This window comes from Pelodiscus sinensis, chromosome 21 (genome assembly GCF_052426305.1).
Source record: "Pelodiscus sinensis isolate ZL-2025 chromosome 21, ASM5242630v1, whole genome shotgun sequence".
In the NCBI taxonomy this organism is placed as follows: Eukaryota; Metazoa; Chordata; order Testudines; family Trionychidae; genus Pelodiscus; species Pelodiscus sinensis.
In genome coordinates this window covers 3,600,392-3,619,998 of record NC_143072.1, presented here as the reverse complement: position 1 = coordinate 3,619,998, position 19,607 = coordinate 3,600,392, and the positions used below count along the sequence as shown (strand labels likewise).

Here is a 19,607-nt window from a genome sequence, read left to right as displayed (position 1 = left end):
TCTCTCTCTAGCTCTGAGTTTGGGTGCTTAGCACCTTTGAAACAAATCATCAAGGATTACATAAATACTTTTAATGTGGCCATTGTGAATGGGGCCAAACCGAGTTCTAGTAACTAAGGCGATGTCTACACTAGCCAACTGTTTTGAATTTACTAAACTAAACTCGACTTAAGAACTCCCGATTTAACAAATTTGAAATTAGTCCGAGGCAGGCTCTGTTAATGTGGATGTGCTCTCTCAGACTCAGAGCCCCAGGAAGCATTCTGTAAAATTGTGGGAGGCCTCCTAGAGGCCAATAAATTTGAATTAGCGGCACTGGGGCATCCATACCGTTATTTCAAAATTACTATTTTGGAATTAGCATTACTCCTCATGAAAAGCAGGAGTACAGAGTTCAAATTCCACTGCCCATTATTTCAAAAGAGTAGCATGGAATGAGGCCCTAGTGTAGGTCTGGGTTACGTGAACAATAAGACAAGTTCTAGGCTAACTCTTTCTGCCTGGGCTTAAACATGGCTTTAATCTACAAGCAATCCACTAAGGACCGCTGCCAGCTGGCATAGGTTAGAACAGAAGTTCTCAACCGGGGTACATGACCCTTGGGGGTACGCAAAGATCTTCCAAGGGGGTACATCAATTCATCTAGGTATTTGCCTAGTTCTACACCAGATTACAGAAAGAAAGCTAGCAAAGTCAGTACAAACTAAAATTCCATACAATGACTTGTTTATAGTGCTCTATATACTGAACTGCAAGCACATTTATATTCCAATTGATTTATTTTAAAATTATCATCATAAAAATGAGAAAGTTGGGAAGTTTTCAGCAATAGCGTGCCATGACACTTACGAATTTTTATGTCTGATTTGGTGAGCAAGTAGTTTTTAAGGGAGGAGAAATTTGGGGGTACGCAAGCTAGATCAGACTCCTGAAAGAGGTACAGTTGTCTGGAAACTTTGGGAGCCACTGGGTAAGAACAAAGAGATGCCACAGCGCCAAACCGAATATAAGGGAGCCACAACTGAATCCCAGACTCAGCAAACAATCGGGCCTTGATTTTTCTCACAACAGCATCCCTTGGAATATATATTCAGGTTTACATGACTTCTAAAACAGCAGCCCTCTGCCTTCCAAGAGCAAAGTCAACCCCTCGTTCTTACAATGGCTCTTGCTAACATTTCCACTTGTGGCTTGTCTCCGCACAGTCCACGTGAAGTTCTGCACCCTTCATGGTTCCTATGGGTAGGCACAGCACAGCTCTCTGACTGCAGACCTGCTCTGGCTGGACCTGGCTCACCAAAATGGGTTAGGCTCAAGCAGCCTAACAGCAGGCAGTAATTGTTTGAAACTGCCCAACAAGAGACCATGTTTAGGAACAGGCCAGGCAGCTTCTCCCCAGCAGTGACAGGCCGGGTTGAAGTGTGCTGGGAGGAAGGGGCTCTTCATGAGCGCAGCTGGATCGAGGAATGTGGCCTTGCAGCAAAGACAGCAAAAGCGAAGACAGACCCTGCAAATTTTAAAACCCTTAGAATGCAAGTCAGCCCTGAGAAAACTCTTTTCCAACAACACAGGCTGGCTGATGAAACCTGACCCTGATCCCAGAAGGAATCATTTCTGACTGGGTAGCAGGTTTAAAACGAATAAAAGGAAGTTCTTCTTCACACAGCGTGTCGTCAACCTGTGGAACTCCCTGCCAGAGGAGGCTGTGAAGGCTAGGACTATAATAGAGTTTAAAGAGAAGCTAGATAATTTCATGGAGGTTAGGTCCATAAAAGGCTATTAGCCAGGGGATAAAATGGTGTCCTTGGCCTCTGTTTGTCAGAGGCTGGAGAGAGATGGCAGGAGACAAATTGTTTGATCTGGGGCACCTGGTGCTGGCCACTGTCGGCAGACAGGATACTGGGCTAGATGGACCTTTGGTCTGACCCATTACGGCCGTTCTTATGTTCTTACTGGGATTCTCAGGCCTACTAGCCTGACAATCAGCAGAATAGTAGAGCGCTTGGCACGGACACACCGCGCTTTGTCTTCAAGTCCCTTCCAAACAGGTCCCTCGCCAGCCTGCCTAGACACCTACAGAGAACAGGCACCTCTGCCTTTTGCTCATTCATCTTCATGGGGCCTCTCCAGATGCCCCCTTCGCCCCTTCTTATGTTAGGAAAGGAAGATGCAAGGGGAAGGGAGCTTGTCGCTATGCTGCTTTATTTACCCCAAGTACCACATACTCCTGCAGCCCTACAGAAAGGTGAACAATGCATCCCAGCCTGCCCTTGTCAGGTGGCATGTCCCAGCCACAGACAAGAAGGAATCAGACCCTGCCGCACAGCAATGCCAACCTCTAAATGCGGAGACAAGCAGAACCCAGGGGGGATGCCCCGTCCAGCAGCCAGAGCACCACCCAGTCCGCACACAAAAGGAAAACCCAGCTCTTGTTTGAAACCAGCACTTGATCCGATTTAAACAACAGCTGGGGACGGCCAATGCCTTTCCCATCTCTCCGGTTCAGGCCTGGTTTGTTCCCCGGGCTGGCGTTAAGGAGAGGATGGCGCCGTCCTGGGAGCAGCGTACGTCCTTACGCCAGATCTACATCCATGCGCGGAGGACACCCTCCAAAGGGAGCCAGGATTGCAGCGTGGCTCAGGTGGGTGTGTTCCAGGGAGAAGGGGGCTCGGGATGGCCTGCGCATCTCAAAACGACCGTCGCCTCCAGCCGCCTGTCCCCGCACACCCAGCCCTCTGCCACATTTAGTCGCTGCCGGGCCAAAAGGGGCTGCTGCAGCAAACCCAGCCTCCCCTAGGGATGGTGCCCAAGGACAATGCTTTGCCGGACAACGCAATCCGGGAGCAAGGCAGTGCCCGATTCCCGCGCCCCACCCCCACATCACCCCTTGCATTTTCCAACAGGGAACCACACCAGCTTCATTCATTCCCCCTCCTTTGTTGCTGGCTCTAGATGCCCAGCGCACAATGCAAGAGTCCAGGCCAGAAGGGACCACTGCGCTCATCCAGTCTGACCCCCTTGGAGAATGCAGCCTGAGAACTGCCCCCCCCCATAAGCCCTGGAGCAGCCTGGGCTGCAGGATAAGCCCCCCCCTCACACACACAACCCCCCCCCTTTTCTGCTGCGTTCTCCGGCCTCCCTCCACCCAGCTCTTTCTTACCTTCTTCCTTAGCATCCAGCTGCAGGGGGCGGGGAGGGGGGAGCCCTCTCTGGCCCCCCAGCCGGGGGCTGCAGCCTCTGGTGCACAGCCCGCCCCTCCCCGAGGCTAACGCTGGCGGATCCCGGCAGGCGGGCGAGGGAGGGATCTGGCGGCAGCGATGCAGCCAGCGCTGGAGGATGCTGCTGCCCGAGGCGCCCAGGGGCGGCCCGGAGGCTCCTCGCGCTGCGGGGCGGCCGGGCGCCTGAGCAAGGTGCGGGCTGCAAGCCCCTGTCCCCGCCCGCCCGAACAAAAGGGGAAGGAGCAGGGGAGGGAGGGGCAATCCAGCTGTTGGTGTCAGAGCCGCACACGCGCCTGCGTCTTCCCGTTTGCCGGGCCGCGGCCCCGCACCAAAAGCAGGCGGGAGGGAGGGAAAAGCAAAAAACCTCCCACGCCCCGCTCCCCCTGCGCGCAAGGGCCCGTCCTCAGCAGCGGAGGTTTTTTTTTAAGTGCCCTGCGTGTTTTAATGGAAGGCGGGATGGAGGCTGGGAAGCAGAAGACCTGGGTAAGGTCCTAGGCTCTGCCACTAAGACACTGAGGGGCCGCGGGCACATCCCTTCTCTAGTGTGCAGTGCCTCAGTTTCCCCGTCTGTCAAGAAAGACAAGGGCAGTCTTTGCAGGGAGGTTGCAAGGCTGGAGGCAAGCTGAGATTCCCCTGTACCAGGTGCTCTTTCTACCATTATTAATTACCATGCAGCGGAGCTAGAATCCTAGGGCTGGAAGAGACCTCAGGGGTTCACCGAGTCCAATCCCCTGCCCAAAGCAGGACCAAGCTGAACTAAACCATCCCAGCCAGGGCTTTGTCAAGCCGGGACTTAAAAACCTCTAGGAATGGAGATTCCACCTCCTCCCTTGGTAACCCATCCCAGTGCTTCACCGCCCTCCTAGTGACATCGTTTTTCCTAATATCCAACCTGGACCCACCTAGATTCACGGTAAAAATCCTCTATCATAAGCGGAAGATGTTTTTAGAACTAGCTGGTAGTAGGCCAAATTGCTGTGCTGAACCACAGGGGTCTCAGTAGGCTGGTTCACAGGGGGCGCGGTGTTTCATTTTAAAGGCTTTGCTTTGTGATCATTTATGCCTCGTGAGTTTCAGGTTCTAATATGCCCTTTCGCCCCCTAAAAAAAAATCTAACTGAAAGCCAGTCAAAGTCATCCAATTTCACAGGCTCCCCCAAAAATAAGACCCACGTGGAAGGCAACCCAGTCCCAGTGAAAAGTTCACAGCCCTCTGTGGCTCCTTTCATCGCAAATTCCCACCCTGCCCCCATCTCTCTTGGCTTCACCCAGCTCTGATCTACAAATATTTTTCATGCCCCCTGCCTCCCACTCAGTGGCTCTTCTCAGAGAATCATCACTCAAGGGCCTTTCCTCACCAATTGGTTTTGCGCCAGGCAACTCAAGGGAGGGTTTTTTCTAAACAATATTGAAATGTAGCCTCCAGGGCTGACGCCCCCTCCCGCAGCACGCCTGGCACACTTCCAGGTTTAGGGCGTGGGGCCCTCTGGCTTTAGGGCATGGGGCCTTTTTAGGCGCGGGGCCCGATTCAGGGGAATCGGGTGAATCGGCCTATAGCTGGCTCTGGTGCTGTTAGCCACATTCTCAGTGCCGTTAGCTACTCCCCTTGTCAAGGAGGTTTACATAGCGCACTAGGGTGCGTTGATACTGCCTCTGAAGCTCGAAATAAGCTACGCAATTCGAACTACACAAATTGCATAACTTATTTCGAGTCAATTTTGAAATAGCCTATTTCAAAATTTGGCACTGTCTACACAGAACTTATTTTGAAATAAATTGCTATTCCAAAATGGCCTTTATTCCTTGTGGAATGAGGTTTACAGGGACGTTGGAATAGTGAGTGTGTTATATTTCGAAATAACAGGCATGCTCAAAAGATGGTATCCCGAAATAGCACTGAAGTGTAGACGTAGCCAAGAGAGCTCTCTCCCAGTGCTTGTGCCCTGGCCACACTTTCAGTTTAAAATACTGCCAAGGCTGCGCTACAAACTGTTAAGTGTAGACAAAGAAGTGACTTGCATAAGATCACACACAGTCAATAGCAGAACCCATTGTAACAATACTAGCTTTTATGTAGCACTTTTCATCGGTAGCTTTATGAAGATCAGTGTCATTATGCCCATTTTACAGATGAAGAAACTGAGGCACGGACAGATGAAGCAATGTGTCCAAACTCAAAGTACCCCAATAGGCCAGCAGAAGAGTCAAACAAATCTCCTTAGCCCTGGTCCAGTGCTCTAGCTATTAGAACATCCTTCCTCGCAGCTGTCACTGAATATGCAGGTGCAATCCAGATCAGGGTATCAAATACCTGGGAAGGCAGAACCAAACTGCAAAGTGACCCAGGCAAGAGTCAAAGAAGTAAGAGGCTGAAACGAGATTTGATGAACATAAGAACATAAAAACGGCCGTACTGGGTCAGAGCAAAGGTCCATCTAGCCCAGTAGCCTGCCTGCAAACAGTGGCTAGCACCAGGTGCCCCGGAGGGGGTGGACCGAAGACAACGATCAAGCGATTTGTCTCGTGCCATCCATCTCCAGGGACACCATTCCTACCCCCTGGCTAATTGCCTTTTATGGACCTAACCTCCATGAATTTATCTGGCTTCTCTTTAAACTCTCTTATAGTTCTAGCCTTCACAGCCTCCTCTGGCAAGGAGTTCCACAGGTTGACTATGCACTGTGTGAAGAAGAACTTTCGCTATTAGTTTTAAGCCTGCTACCCATTGCTAATACATGTAACCACAGGAGAGAAGGTAATGAATCCTGATCCAAAATGAGGGGGAGGATGTAACCCAGCAGCCATTCTCCACTGCCTTATGGCATGTTCACTTTCATTTTCTTTTCTTGATGTTGTGGTTTGCCTAAATAAGGACTCGTATGCTCTTCTCTGAGGATCAGGGCTGCTGATGTGCTAGCTCAGCTAGAAAGCAGCAACAAGAGCACTTAAAGCACTTACAGGGATGACTTTCCCTGTTGTCAGTCTCAAAGCATATCACAAAGGAAGGAAAGTATCATTATCCCCATTCTGCAGATGGGGAAACAGAGGCAAGAAGTGATTAAATGATTTCCCAAAGCTGCACACTGAGTCAGTGGCAGAGAGGAGATTAGAACCCCAGAGCCTTTTCATACTGGTGCATTTCAGTTACTCCTGATGTACTCAGGAGAAGCCAGACCCAGCTCCCGATACCCCAGGGTGGGTAATAATTTTTTGCCGGGGGCTACTTCAAAAATTTCTGGAGTGGCCCTGGGCCACACCAGAAGGGGCGGGGCCTCGAGCAGAAGGGGTGGGGCCGGGATATTTGCGGGTTCCCCACCCCCAGACCATGTTTGTTCTGGGGGTGGGGGAGTGCCGTTGCCCACCCACCTCCCCTCTTTCCCTCTAGGTGCCCATGTCCCTGGCTGGGAGACTTCCCATGCTCCCCTACCCCCCGGCCAATCAGGGCCTGGGGGTGGGGAAGTGCACAAAGTCTCCTCCTGCCCTGCCAAGAGTGCCTGGCACTTCCAAGCACTGCGCACTGCTCGCAGGGCCGAGGAAACTTCGCACGCTTCCCCCGCCCCCAGACTCTAATTGGCCTGGGGGCAGGGGAGGGGCAGGGCCTCTACAGGCCGGATCCACCCCTTGGCGAGCCAGATCCGGTCCACGGAGGCCCTTTTGCCCACCCCTGCTCTATCCACTAGACAAGACTGCATCCAACCCCACTTACCTTATGCCTGGTAATTCTTGGATTAATCTCTTAGGCTATGTCTGTACTGCACGCTTATTTCGAAATAACAGAGTGCGCATCTACACACCAAAACCATTATTTCAAAATAATTTCGAAAGAATGGGCTTCTTACTCCAGCTTCTGTAACCCTGCTTTCACAGGGAGTAAGGGAAGGCGAAGGAAGCGTGCTCTTCCTTCAACTGCCTGCGGTGTAGACAGCACCAAAAGCCAAATCAAGCTACTTTGACTTCATTTGTGCAGTGGACATAGCTGAAGTTACGTGTCTTAATTCGACTTTTGCCCTCCAGTGTAGATGTTACACAGGACCTTAAAAAAGATATTATTAATGAATGGGACAACTCTCAATAGCTTTGGAATATAGGATTAGTTTGGGCTTATGGAAAGGGAGCGTTATCTTTACAGAACATGACAAGATGACTCCTTCCTGCGGTTTCCATTGGTGCTTAGCTGAGCCATTTTCTTTCTTTTTTGGTAGGGAACAAGAGTATCTTACCTCTCCGTCCTTATCACTTGGGGTCTGTAATGAATGGTGCTGTGAAGGAAGCAACTTGCTTGCCTGTTTCATGGGCTCTGACACAATTGCTGGTTTTAATTTAAGACTGAATAGAAGAACCAGATGTTTCTGACATTAGAACTACAGACAAAGTGTGCCAGGGCACAAAGAAACTCCCATTTCCTTTGGATAAACTGGGTGTTTTGGAAAATGAGAGTGGGGATAAAAGTTAGGCTGAAAATGTGCCCTCACTCCATTTTCCATGGCTAGAATTTTCAGAACTCAGCATGCACTGCTGGGACTGCATTTACATAAGAGCTTCACTCCCCTTTAGGTATCTAAGGAAGGGTCAGATTTTTTAAAAAAAGCTCAGCTCCCAATTTGTTGAGCTCTTTTGAAAATCTGGCCCCATGTGCAGGTGCTGTACCCTAGAAAATTTGAGCCTGCCTGTTGATAAATTATGATGAGCAATCGGCCTGAGTTCTTGGCTTCTTAGCACTCCAAAATTGCAGGGCTGCCAAAAAAGAATGAGCTAGACTGAGTAACAACTTGCATCAGAGGATCACCAAGTATATCACTATTCCACATGTAACAGACTGGGAAAAGTTAGGCAGAAAGAAGTTTGTGAGACCTGCTCAAAGTCCTACAAAAACATCCTGAAATCTCTTAATTTCCAGCTGCCAAACTCTAGCCACTAGACTACGCTGCCTTTGCTGTTTCCAGTGACCATGTCCATGGTATTTTAGCTGAAGACCTTGACCCATCCCCTCAGATATCACAATAATGAGCAGAGTATAAACAGACAGATGAAACCCCAGAGCAAATCCTAATTTCCAGGCTAATGGGGGGAAGAGGACTGGGTCCTAATGCTGACTCGGAGAATGTGCCTCGGGGTTTTTCTTGGTGACAATAATTAAATTGTATTTTATTCTCTTTTAACAGGAGTGGCCAGATGCAGCCGCAATGCCCCTTTCTAGTACAGGGGAAATATCCAACCTCTGTTGGAATTCCAGTTTTCTCACCACACTGGTTTTGTCATCAGCCTGCTCCACCACCCACTAATCTCATCTATCCTTTGTTAAAGAACTGGAGCAATAACTTCATAGGAGAGAGACCATTTCTTTATGGTGAAAGGATATATGCCTCTTGGCAAAAGAGTAGCGAGGGGCCCTGAATGACCTCATTCTGTCATCAGATATTGCTTGAGCGTGAGCCCCATGAGGAAGGGACAGCAGTGACGAAAACCACTCGCATTAACATATTGATGCAATCAGGTTGAGAAGGAAAACTATTTTGCCATGTGTTTTTCTTGCTTTTAGAATGTTAAGTCTAGAAAAAGTCCAGCCTAGTGTGGAGTTTGTCAGTTTAAATACTATATCAGATATCAAATGCAGGAACTCAGTCTGAGGCTACATCTACACTACTACAGAAAGTCAACTTAAGGGATGCAACTCCAGCTATGTGAATAACGTAGCTTGAGTCGATGTCACTTAAGACAAGTTATTCCAGGGTCTACACTGTGGGGAATCAATGGGAGAGTTTTTCCTGGTGACTTCCCTTACTTGTCTCATCTCCTTCCCTCTCCCTCGCCCCACCTTCTGTTCTAAAATCTGATTTGTTAGTTTATAATGTGTTCACTTTCTTCATTGTATTCCTTTATTATAGATGGTCATGCCAATTCTCTTTCAGAATATGATCTGAGGAAGTGGGTCTGGCCCATGAAAGCTCATCACCTAATAAATTATCTTGTTAGTCTTTAAAGGGCTACATATTTTTGCCTTTTGTTTTACCAAGATCAGACTAACACGGCTACCTCTCTATTACTACTTCTCACCCGGCATAGAGTAACAGTCAATTGGAGAGCAATCTGCGATTGATTTGGCAGGTCTTTGCTAAACTTGCTAAATCAACTGCCCTTGAATTGATCTCAGAGTGTTGATCCCTGCAGTAGTGTAGATGTAGCCACCATGTCATGCTCCTGCCAGCTCAACTGTACAGCCTCTCACCTACCTAAAAAAACAACAAATAGCACTTTATAGATTAACAAAACATGTAGATGGTATCATGACCGGTCATCTGAAGAAGTGGGCTGTGCCCACGAAAGCTCATGAGACCATCTACAAGTTTTGTTAGTCTATAAAGTGCTACCAGACCTTTTGTTGTTTTTTTATGTAAAAGACTAACTCAGCTACCCCTGAACCTCTCTTCTACATGTATTTCCTGATACCAGACAGAATCACCACTGGGGGACTCCATGGCACCTACTAGATCCCCTCTTGAATACCTACAGTTGAAGCCAGTGAGTACTGCACGTGTTCAACACCTTTAGCATGTCAAATCTAATAGTATTTACAATTTATCTTCAGCCTGCAGTGTAGTATAAGACAGTGTGGCATCCTGCAGGGCCAAATTAAGGCCCGCCGCCAAGCTATGGGGGGGCGCCTTATAGCTGCCATCAGGAGCCGCATGCCCGGCTCCCAGATCGCGGGCTGCAGCAGCTCCCAGCGGCCACCCTGCAGCAGCTGCCCAAGGTGGGGCCTTGTTAACCCCCACAGCGCCAGCCAGCAGTGCCCTTCTCCCCGCGGCCATGGGGCCCTGCACGGCCAAGCTCGGCCTTCCCTAGGCAACCCCAGGCTGTGCGCCAGTGGCGGTATCCGGGCTGGGCCAACCCGGGCATGTGCATCCTGCCGCCGCCAGCTCCATGCGCCCGCTCCCATGTGCAGGGCGGGGACGGGGACCCGCATGCGCCCTCCTCCGACCTGGGGCTCAATTAACCTGTCTGCCCGGGGTGGCGGAATGGCTCGGTCTGGCCCTAGCTTCATGGACAGTGCACTGGATTAGGATTCAGGAGTCTTGTGTTCTATTTCCAGCACTGTGAGTGGCCTGTGGGGTGAGATGTTAATGCAGGTTAAACCTTTGTGGTCTGGTATTTTTTTTTTTTAGCCATAGTGGCCAAGTTTCCCATGCTCCCATAAAGTTTGTTTACAGTCACCAGTCCTGGCTCTCAGTGTTCTGTGCTGTTATTTAGCTCTAAGGGTGTGTCTAGACTACATGCCTCCATCGATGGAGGCATGTAGATTAGACAGATAGGCAAAGGGAAATGAAGCCACGATTTAAATAATCGCAGCTTCATTTAAATTTACATGGCTGCCGCGCTGAGCCAACAAACAGCTGATCAGCTGTTTGTCGGCTCAGCGTGCTAGTCTGGATGCTCCACGCCGACCTGAAAGCCTTTTATCGACCTCCCCCTTATGCCTTGTAGGATGAGGTTTACCAGGGATGTCGATAAAAGGCTTTCATTTCGACAGGGAAGCGTCCAGACTAGCGCGCTGAGCCGACAAACAGCTGATCAGCTGTTTGTTGGCTCAGAGCGGCAGCCATGTAAATTTAAATGAAGCTGCGATTATTTAAATCGTGGCTTCATTTCCCTTTGCCAAACAAACAAATCTACATGGCTCCGTAGACGGAGCCATGTAGTTTAGACGTACCCTAACTTACCCCTAAAAGTCTTCTAACAACCCAGCAAGCTGTGGAAGTGTAATGCTGCTAGACAATACTGACCTCCCATGGTCTGGCAAATTCTCTGGTTCAGCACCGTTCAGGGTGCTGGACTAGAGAGGTTCAAACCTGTAGTACTGACGTCTGCTTTAAAGTGCTGTGAGATCTATGGATGAAAAGTGCTGTAAAAGCAAGCTCTTGTTATTACAACCATTAACTAATTAATCCTCACAGCACCCCTAAGTATCTACTGCTATTTTTATTTCATAGATGGAGAAACTGAGCCACACAGCCAGTGAGAGCTAGCATAAGAACTCAGGTTCCCAGTGCTGTGCTCTTTTCAGTCAGGCAAACTGCACCCATACTACATTACATGTACACATGTATGCTGGACATGAGCAGTATGCTCTTGTACTACTGCTATATAAGGTATTAGAAGCATAATTGCAAAGAGAATCTCTTTGGAATAGGATGGCCAATAAATCAGACACAAACTGATGGTTAATATTTAATGACGCCGGTTCTGTTTTCTGCATGGGGAGTAAATAAAAAACGATCAATCCATCATTTAGCATCTTGAAATTTTAAAAACAGTTTAACTTTCTGGAGCAAGTCCAAAGCAGGTGCTGAGTGTGACATCAGTGGCATTGTATGCTATGTGCTTTAATGAACCAAAGACAGAGCAGTCTACTGCAGCTCAATCACCTTCTGCACACATGGGCCCAAACATACAAAAAATACTTCTTCACACTTACTTGTGGTCTTAAGTAGAACGGAAGTGATGTAGGAGCTCCATATGAGACTGCATGAGGTGAGTTTCTGTCAATGTGGATTAGAAGGGACATGTCACATTAATACAAAATAATGCATGTATCAAAGGAGGAAAATTGTGTGCTCCTATTTACCCTTTGTCATTATACAAGAAAAGGAGAGGCAACAAATTTAAAACTGATAAATGGAAATCTATATACAGTGCATAATCTGTGGAACTCAATGCTACAAGACATTAAAAACAAATGTTTAGTAAATCCAAAAGAATTAGACATTTATATAATTAGGCAACTATAAGGAAGGAATATAAAACCACATGTCTGAGAAGATTGGAAAAAAAACTATATGGACAAATTGTTCTGTAATTGTTTGCTATATTGTTTTTAATCCTTCCTTGTGAAGCATCTGGTACTAATCAGTCTGAAAGGCAAGAGACTGGATTAAATGGATGTCTGGTCTAATCCAATATGAAAAATGTTATGTATCTAAGATCTTATAGACTTTGCAATGTATATGACAATTTTTATGCCAAGACAACTGAAATAAAGGGACATTGTAAATATACACTGAAGAAAGGAAATATGTAATGAACCACATCTAGAATTTACTTCTCATCTAAGGATCTCAAACCACCATTAATGAATTAAACCATATGCTCACAGTATGGCAGATAAATATTATTTAATGGCCCCATTGTGCAGATGGGGAAACTGAGGTGGATAAGTTAGCTTAGTCTTCTGGGTTCTGCAAAATTGGACTCAAAATCTCATGGAAACGTGTCCTTACAGGATATGCAGGAATTTGCCTCTAGCTCTTGCCATGGAAATCTATTGATTTACTCGTCCACCTTCATAGGCATTTATACAACACATTGTGAAACAACAAGTAGACCTGTGTGCACCTTAGAGACTAACAAAAAAAATATAGAATCATAAGCTTTCATGGGTAGTGATGAAGTGGGTTTTACTCATGAATGCTCATAATTCTATATACATTTTTGTTAGTCACTAAGATGCCACACGACTATTCGTTATTTTTAAAGTTACAGACTAACACGGCTCCCCCTCTGAGACTTTATAATGTCTTGTAATTATTTTAAAAAGCCCACGAGATCCAACATCAAATTGCCATGTCAAGTTTGTGCTAGCTCTCCTCTGCCTGAGCCTGTAAAAAGAAATCAAGTTTGTGACATCAAAGACAGAGTACAAAAACAAGATTGTATGGCAATTTCAGTGAAAATTGCCTTTCAAATGACATGGTAACGACCTTCCGCTCTTCATAGTCTAGGAGGTCACAGCTGATGGCTCATGCAGACCACCCTTTAGGAAACTGAAATGACAGAGGAGCCAGAGGAGGGAAAAAAGCCCTGCATCTGCAAGCTCATCTCCCAAAAACATGTCCTGAAAGCAAGCCAGGGCTAATCCCTACAATCAGAAGAGCAGCACCGCACGGCAGTAGGGGGAGTGTAATAAAAACTACTGTGTTCCCTTTCCCTTTGCACTGTAGTAAACAGGATGTTAGTCTTTTGGCTGTTCATATAACTGCCCGGTCACAGGGGAATGTGACTGCAGCAGAGCCAAAAGCAGGTCCAGATGGATGGTGGCGGGTGAGCAAAAATACTAAGCTCCTTTAGTCAGAGATGACATCCTGTAGCATCAGTGCTTTGGTTTTGTACACTAGGAGGCATGGAATGCTTGAAGAAATTCTGGGTCATGCTACCTTAGGGTACGTCTACACTGCATTCCTCTTTCGAGAGAGGAATGCAAATGCAGCTGAGCAAAATTCCAAATGAAGCGCGGATTTAAATTTCCTGCACTTCATTCCCACATTCTAGACTGCAGTGGGATAATTCCCAGGTGCCCAATCCTAATTAGTCCTTAGGCCCTTCAACTGTCTGATTTCTGTGGGAGTAGAAGCCCCAGTCCAGCAAAACACTGAAGTTCATGCTTAACTTTAAGGCTACGTCTAGACTGGCATGATTTTCCGCAAATGCTTTTAATGGAAACGTTTTCTGCATTTGTGGAAAAGAGCGTCTAGATAGGCACGGACACCTTGGAAAAGCGTCCGTGCCAATCTAGACGCGCTTTTGAGCAAAAAAGCTCCAATCGCTATTTTCGTGCTTTTTTGCGCAAAACAAATCTGAGCTGTCTACACTGGCCCTTTTGCACAAAAGCTTTGCGCAAAAGGACTTTTGCCCGAACGGGAGCAGCATAGTATTTCCGCAAGAAGCACTGATTTCTTACATGAGATCGTCAGTGTTCTTGTGGAAATTCAAGTGGCCAGTGTAGACAGCTGGCAAGTTTTTCCGCAAAACCAGCTGCTTTTACGGAAAAACTTGCCAGTCTAGACACAGCCTAGGTGTGGGAAACAGCCCCACTGAAATCAATGAAAGTACTCCCGTGCCTGAAGTTAAAAACTTGGTCTGTGTTTTGCTGACCTGAGGTGTGAGGGTGCTCAGCACCCTACAAGATTAGGCCTTTACACGAGCTCTATGTACTTCCAGTGGTTCTGGGGAGCACAGCACAGCTGGTAGCTTCAATGATGTTCTTCTGCCTTTAACCCAATTTTCCAGCTGAACGGATTGAGGCATACGGAAGTCAAATGCACACTCAAGGTTACAGTGACTGGGAGTCTTTTTTTTTTTTTTTTTTTTTTTTGCTCAGTACTTTTTTGAAGATGACATGCATCTTCAATCATTTACTGCAAGCCGACTTTTTTTTTAAAGGACACCAATTCCAGTGGGAAAAATGCTAACTTATAACCCTGTCAGATTCGGCAGGGCTGCTCTCTCATACATGCACAAAATACACTCTGTGAAACCCTTTTCACAGGGTGAAGTCTTTTTTCTTTTCCAGCAAACAGCATTCTGAGATGAGATGCGCTATAATTGGAATGGCCATTTGTTCCCTACAATGCTCTGAAACAAGGGGAATATTGCTGTAGGTTGGTCCTGTGATAGATTATACACCAACACATTAGTAATATCAGAGGTGTGGCTGACACTGATAACTCATACAACTAAAGAAGACTGAACAGCTGTGTAGTGGGTCTACTGCCCCACTCTGGCCAGAAGTGGTTAAAGCAGGCTGGAGGGAGTCTGTGCAGAGCCCTAGCCAATCAGAGAGAGGCTGAGAAGGAGCCAATCAGAATGGCTTGCGGGAGCAGCCCTGTTTATAAAGAGCTGTTCAGTCAAGCAGTGAGTAGTTAGGTCCTGAGTATTGAGAGAGTAGGGTTGGCTGCCAGAGAAGGAGAAACACCTTGGACAGAGCAGTGCTGGATAGGCTCACAGGAGCTAGAGAGGGAGGCTCTGGTCTTATACCTCCCATGCTGTAGACCAGAGGTGGGGAACCTTTTTCGGGTTGGGGGCCACTGACCCACAATAAAGATCAGCCAGGTGCTGCACCAAAGTGCAGAGAAAAAAACCCATTCCTAACTGAGTTGGAGAAAGACACTCCCCACACACCAGAGCCTAGGGGGACCCAGCCTAATAGATTGTGTGTGGTCCAGACCTGCAGTGGGGGACTGGAGTGCCTGCGTGGGCTCCCCAATGTTGGGGGGGGGGGGCCCTGAGCCTAAAGGCTGGATCCAGGCAAGCCAGGGCCTGAGGTTCCCCACACTTACTGTGGACCTGGACGCAGGTGTCAAGAAGGTGCAAGGGGTTAGGGGGAAGTAGCCTCGGGAGTGAGAGGCAGCAGAGGGGAGAAGAGAACAGGACATGGCTGCTGCCAAAGGGTCCCTGGGTTGGGACCCAGAGTAGTGGGAGAATTTGGGTCTCCCCCTTCCTCCTTGCACCGCACCTCGCCACACATGGAACAGTGGCCTTTATAGGCAGTGGCTTGCCCCCGAGGTGAGAAGCTAGACTGGGGCTGCAGTTGGCTATGGTGGCAGAGGGCAAGACCGAGGACTGTTGATACCCCCAGAAGGGGGTGAGAAGCCACAGTAGTGAGCACCGCTGGGAGGGCAGTGTTCTGAGGAGGTCCCGGGAGTGATGTGGGTCCAGAGCAGAGGGTGGAAAAAGCAGTGAGGGATGCTGGGTGAGACCCTGGCCAGAAGGGGGTGCCTTGCTGAGGACTGAGCTAATTCCTGGAGTGACCAGCAGCAGGTGCCATGGAGGTGAGTCGATGTACTGTCGTGTATGCTGTGCTCCAGTCTCTAAGCTGGCTCTGATACTGGAGCCACACAGCCCAAGATGTCCCATGCACTGCCCCATCATCATAATCTATGAAAAGGAATTCATAGGTGGAGAGAAGCCACCAGGCCAGCCCTGTTTCCATTCCAGTTTCATGGGACTACCAGAGGTTCCCTCGTCCTTTGGGACTTATACTACCTGTTCATTTCAAGGGGCTGTTCAATTTCCATGTCCTTGACAGCGCAGGTGGCAGCTCAGCTCACCAAGCAGCCTCCTGAACTGCAGCATTGAAGGATACTTCACATGAACTATGGCCACTTCATTAGATGAAGCATAATTTGAATGCTTAATAACTGCATTTGATTTATTTTAACACCACTCTCAGATTGATCCATGTTATGGAATAGCTGTCAGTGGGGGCTAGTTACAACCCAAAGCTGGCTTTAAGGTAAGATAAACCAATGCAAGATACCTGGGCGTGGAACCTTCAGTGATTAAGAAACTCCAACTAGCACAGAACACGGCAGCATGTCTCCTTAGAATCACAGGCTGCTACCAGCACATCAGACCCGTCCTCTCCCTACAATAGCTTCTCATACAACTTAGAGTCAAGTTCATGGTCTCAGTCCTTATCTTCAAGGTAGTCCCTGGTCAGGCCATGGTGTCACATAAAAAGCCATATGTAGGTCTGAAGGGGTTAAATTTGTATTCCTCTAGGCCAGACATGGTCCCTGTTGGCGAAAATACCAGGTGTTCTTTAGCCGATGGCCTTCACCAGCCAAAACTCCCCTTGCTTGCTAGCTGAGAACCTCGTACGGGATAAATAACATGACCTCAGCTCTCGGCCCCATGGGAACGCTGAGAGTAGCATTGGGCCAACTCGCGCACACTCGGTAAACAGCTCGGCTACATCTACACTGGCGGCTTCTTGCTCAAGAACTCTTTTACAGAAGAGTTCTTGTGCAAAAATCTTCCACAAGAGCGTGTCCACACTGCCATGTGCTTTTGCGCAAGAGTGTCCATGGCAGATCACTGAGAGTCCTGCCCCTCTAGGAGTCTCACCAGGGACCTAGACCTCCAAGAGTGCCCTGGATCCCCCTAGCTGGAACCACGTCCACTGCGGCCGGGCGCGAGGTGACTGGAACGGGACTCCCCACAGACTGAAGGGGCATACGCATTTCCAAGTGCCTGTTACTCTTTTATGCATTGCTCTGCCCATGCTTATTGGCATGTATTACTTTGCAGTAGCTGTGTACCCATCTGGCAGTATTAAGCCTGTAATAGTAGTGACATAGTGAGATTAATAAAAGTAACTATCCCTAATCGACTCTGCCTTGAAGCGAATCCATAATTCTGTTGGGCCCTGGCCTATGAGTTGTCACATGGGATATCCAGGAGACAGCCTAACGAAAACTCTGGGATGAAGACTGGGGTTGACCGCTACCCTCCTCTGGTCCAAATGGAACTGCTGTTAAAGTCTGTCAGCACAGGAGGCAGAACTTTCTCTGCTCCAAGACTGTGGCATGAACTTCCCCAGGAATTAAGAACCATCGCAAGCCCCACTGCCTTCCGTTCCAAGCTTCTCAACAGAACGGCAGCAATAAGAATTGTTTTAACGTCGGTAAAACAATACAGTTTTTTTTCTAATCTTTTTCTCAGAAAAGGTTGAATCATTTTGCTGAAACGTTCCAAAACAATTCCGCCTGAGGCAGACACCCAGCATGGAAAAGAGCAGCCCAGGCAGTTAAAGTTTGAGAAAGTTAAAAGCAACTGCAAACGAGGTCTTATAATGGGATGTGTTGGGCAACATTAGCTAGAGACTCTGCCTCTGATTTTGATGCCTGTAATTCAACTCTGCATGTCACGGCGCCTCAGCAATAGCTGACTGCATTCAATCTTCCGTGCTCTGGGATTGCTCTTTTCCTCTCTGGCTGTCTGTGTACGCGAGGCAGGAGGCATCGGCAACCAAAGCAATAAAGAGCCGTGGGCCACACCAGCTGGCAGTGGTTTCCTCCCTTCATGGCTCCAGAAGAACAGCTCATATTTTATTCATGAAAAGCGGCTGCTGGGGAGCTAGGCAAGAAACAGGAAGTAAATATTTCGTGGGGCACTGGGATGCAATTTGGCCAGTGTCCAAAAGAAGGAAGGGGCAGAAGGCGTGAAACCTCCCTTGCTAACAGATGCTGCAGAGGGAAGGAGAAGGATAACGGAAGGCATGCAAGCCCACCCAGCAGATCTGCTCTCTGCATTATTCCCACACTGAGCAGCAGGCACGCTGCATAAGGGAAGAAGCGCCTCTTAGTGCAGCGCACGTGGAGGCTTTTTCACGGGGGGTGGCCAAACGTAGCATCTCTGCCCACGTCATGACACTGCAGACCCATCCTCCTGCAAGTTGTTGTGAGTGCTGCACAGACCCTGCGGAGCTGGCATGTGCGGGATGTAGACGGGCACTCTCCGGGGTTTTATTCACAGAGGCTGGCACCAGTCCATTCTCTGCAGGTCAGCTTCTTGCATGAACGTCTGGCTTCAAGCAGACTCAAAACCTCCATGGAAACGTCCCTTCTCCCCCTGCTGGGTTCCTTCCCCTACCCTGGGGTCATTCTCAGGCTTCTCTCCTAGGTTCCAATACTAAAATCCCTAAAGTCCAGGGTATGCAAGTGACTGCAGTGGGAACAGGTTTGGGCCCCTGGTCTTCGTTGCTAAGTGTGGTCAGCAGAAGCCAGGGCTTGCTCCTCCTGCATGCAGCTAGAAATCTTCCTGCTTCTCCTTTTCTCTTCATAGAGGGGAGCTTGGTCTGTCCAATCCCCTGGTCTCTGTGTAAGCCACCGTCTTCCTCAACCACCTTACAAAGTTCTTGCAGAGGCAGAAAGAGTTGGGCAGGAAGTGCCCAGATGGGCAATCCACTGCAGCTGTCCAGGAACAGCAGCATGGGGGGAGTGATACTTATGCCGCAGTAACTGGGGAATTACCACTAGAAATGCCCCATGATCCCTACCCTGTTTGCTAGGGAGTACCCAGGGCTTCCCAAGCTACCCTGCCCTAAGGACAATAGGGTGTTGCATGTCCCTAGCCAGTCCTGAGCAGGACTGACTCAGTTTACCAGCTCTTGTTGTTTGGCACAGACCATTCCTTTTCATATCTTTCAAAAATGGTGGGGAGGGGAGGCTGGTGTTCCCCAAAGATCTGGGGAGAAGATAAGACCCTAAGGAATGGCCACTTGAAGACCTGAGGAGGAATATTTGCTGAGTAAGATTGACCCACTGACCGTTACAAGATTGACCCACTGACAGTTAGGGTGTGTCTAGACTACCTAGTTTTGTCGACAAAAGTGGACTTTTGTCAACAAAACTATACCAACGTCTACACTACCGCTGAGTTCTGTCGACATAACGTCGACAGAACTCAGCAGTTTTGTCGACGCTGGTAAACCTCATTTTACGAGGCATAACACCTTCTGTCGACAGAGTTCTGTCGACAGAAGGTGTTATTGCCTGTAGGGTTGCGTCCAGACTACGGGGTTCTGTCGACAAAGCAGCTTGCTTTGTCGACAGAACTCAATGTGTCTGGACGCTCTTTGTCGACGGAAGTTTTGTCGACAGATACTGTCGACAAAACTTCCGTCGACAAAACCCGGTAGTCTAGACGTACCCTTACTGACGTGCAGTGTTTCACCAATCTTTGCCTAATAAATAAGAGGAGATTCCCCCAATATCTCCTATGCAAGGCCAGAAAAAGAAACAAAAGTCACAGCTGGGCAGTTAGGGTGATAGGA

General features: G+C 48.3%; 1 protein-coding gene across 4 annotated transcripts in view; it reads right to left on the bottom strand.

Moving 5' to 3' along the window:
• Positions 1 to 19,607, bottom strand: part of CLIP2 (CAP-Gly domain containing linker protein 2) — a 163,872-nt gene that overhangs the window by 138,082 nt on the left and 6,183 nt on the right. The window contains exon 3 of one of the 4 annotated variants that reach the window (XM_089772209.1): positions 11,691 to 11,754. The exons of 1 other annotated variant lie outside the window; for it this stretch is intronic. The gene's annotated coding sequence lies outside the window, so the exon portion shown is untranslated. Of the gene's footprint in view, positions 1 to 3,160; positions 3,488 to 11,690; positions 11,755 to 19,607 lie in introns of those variants that run through there. 2 more of the 4 variants (XM_075904302.2, XM_075904306.2) reach the window with 2 other exon arrangements.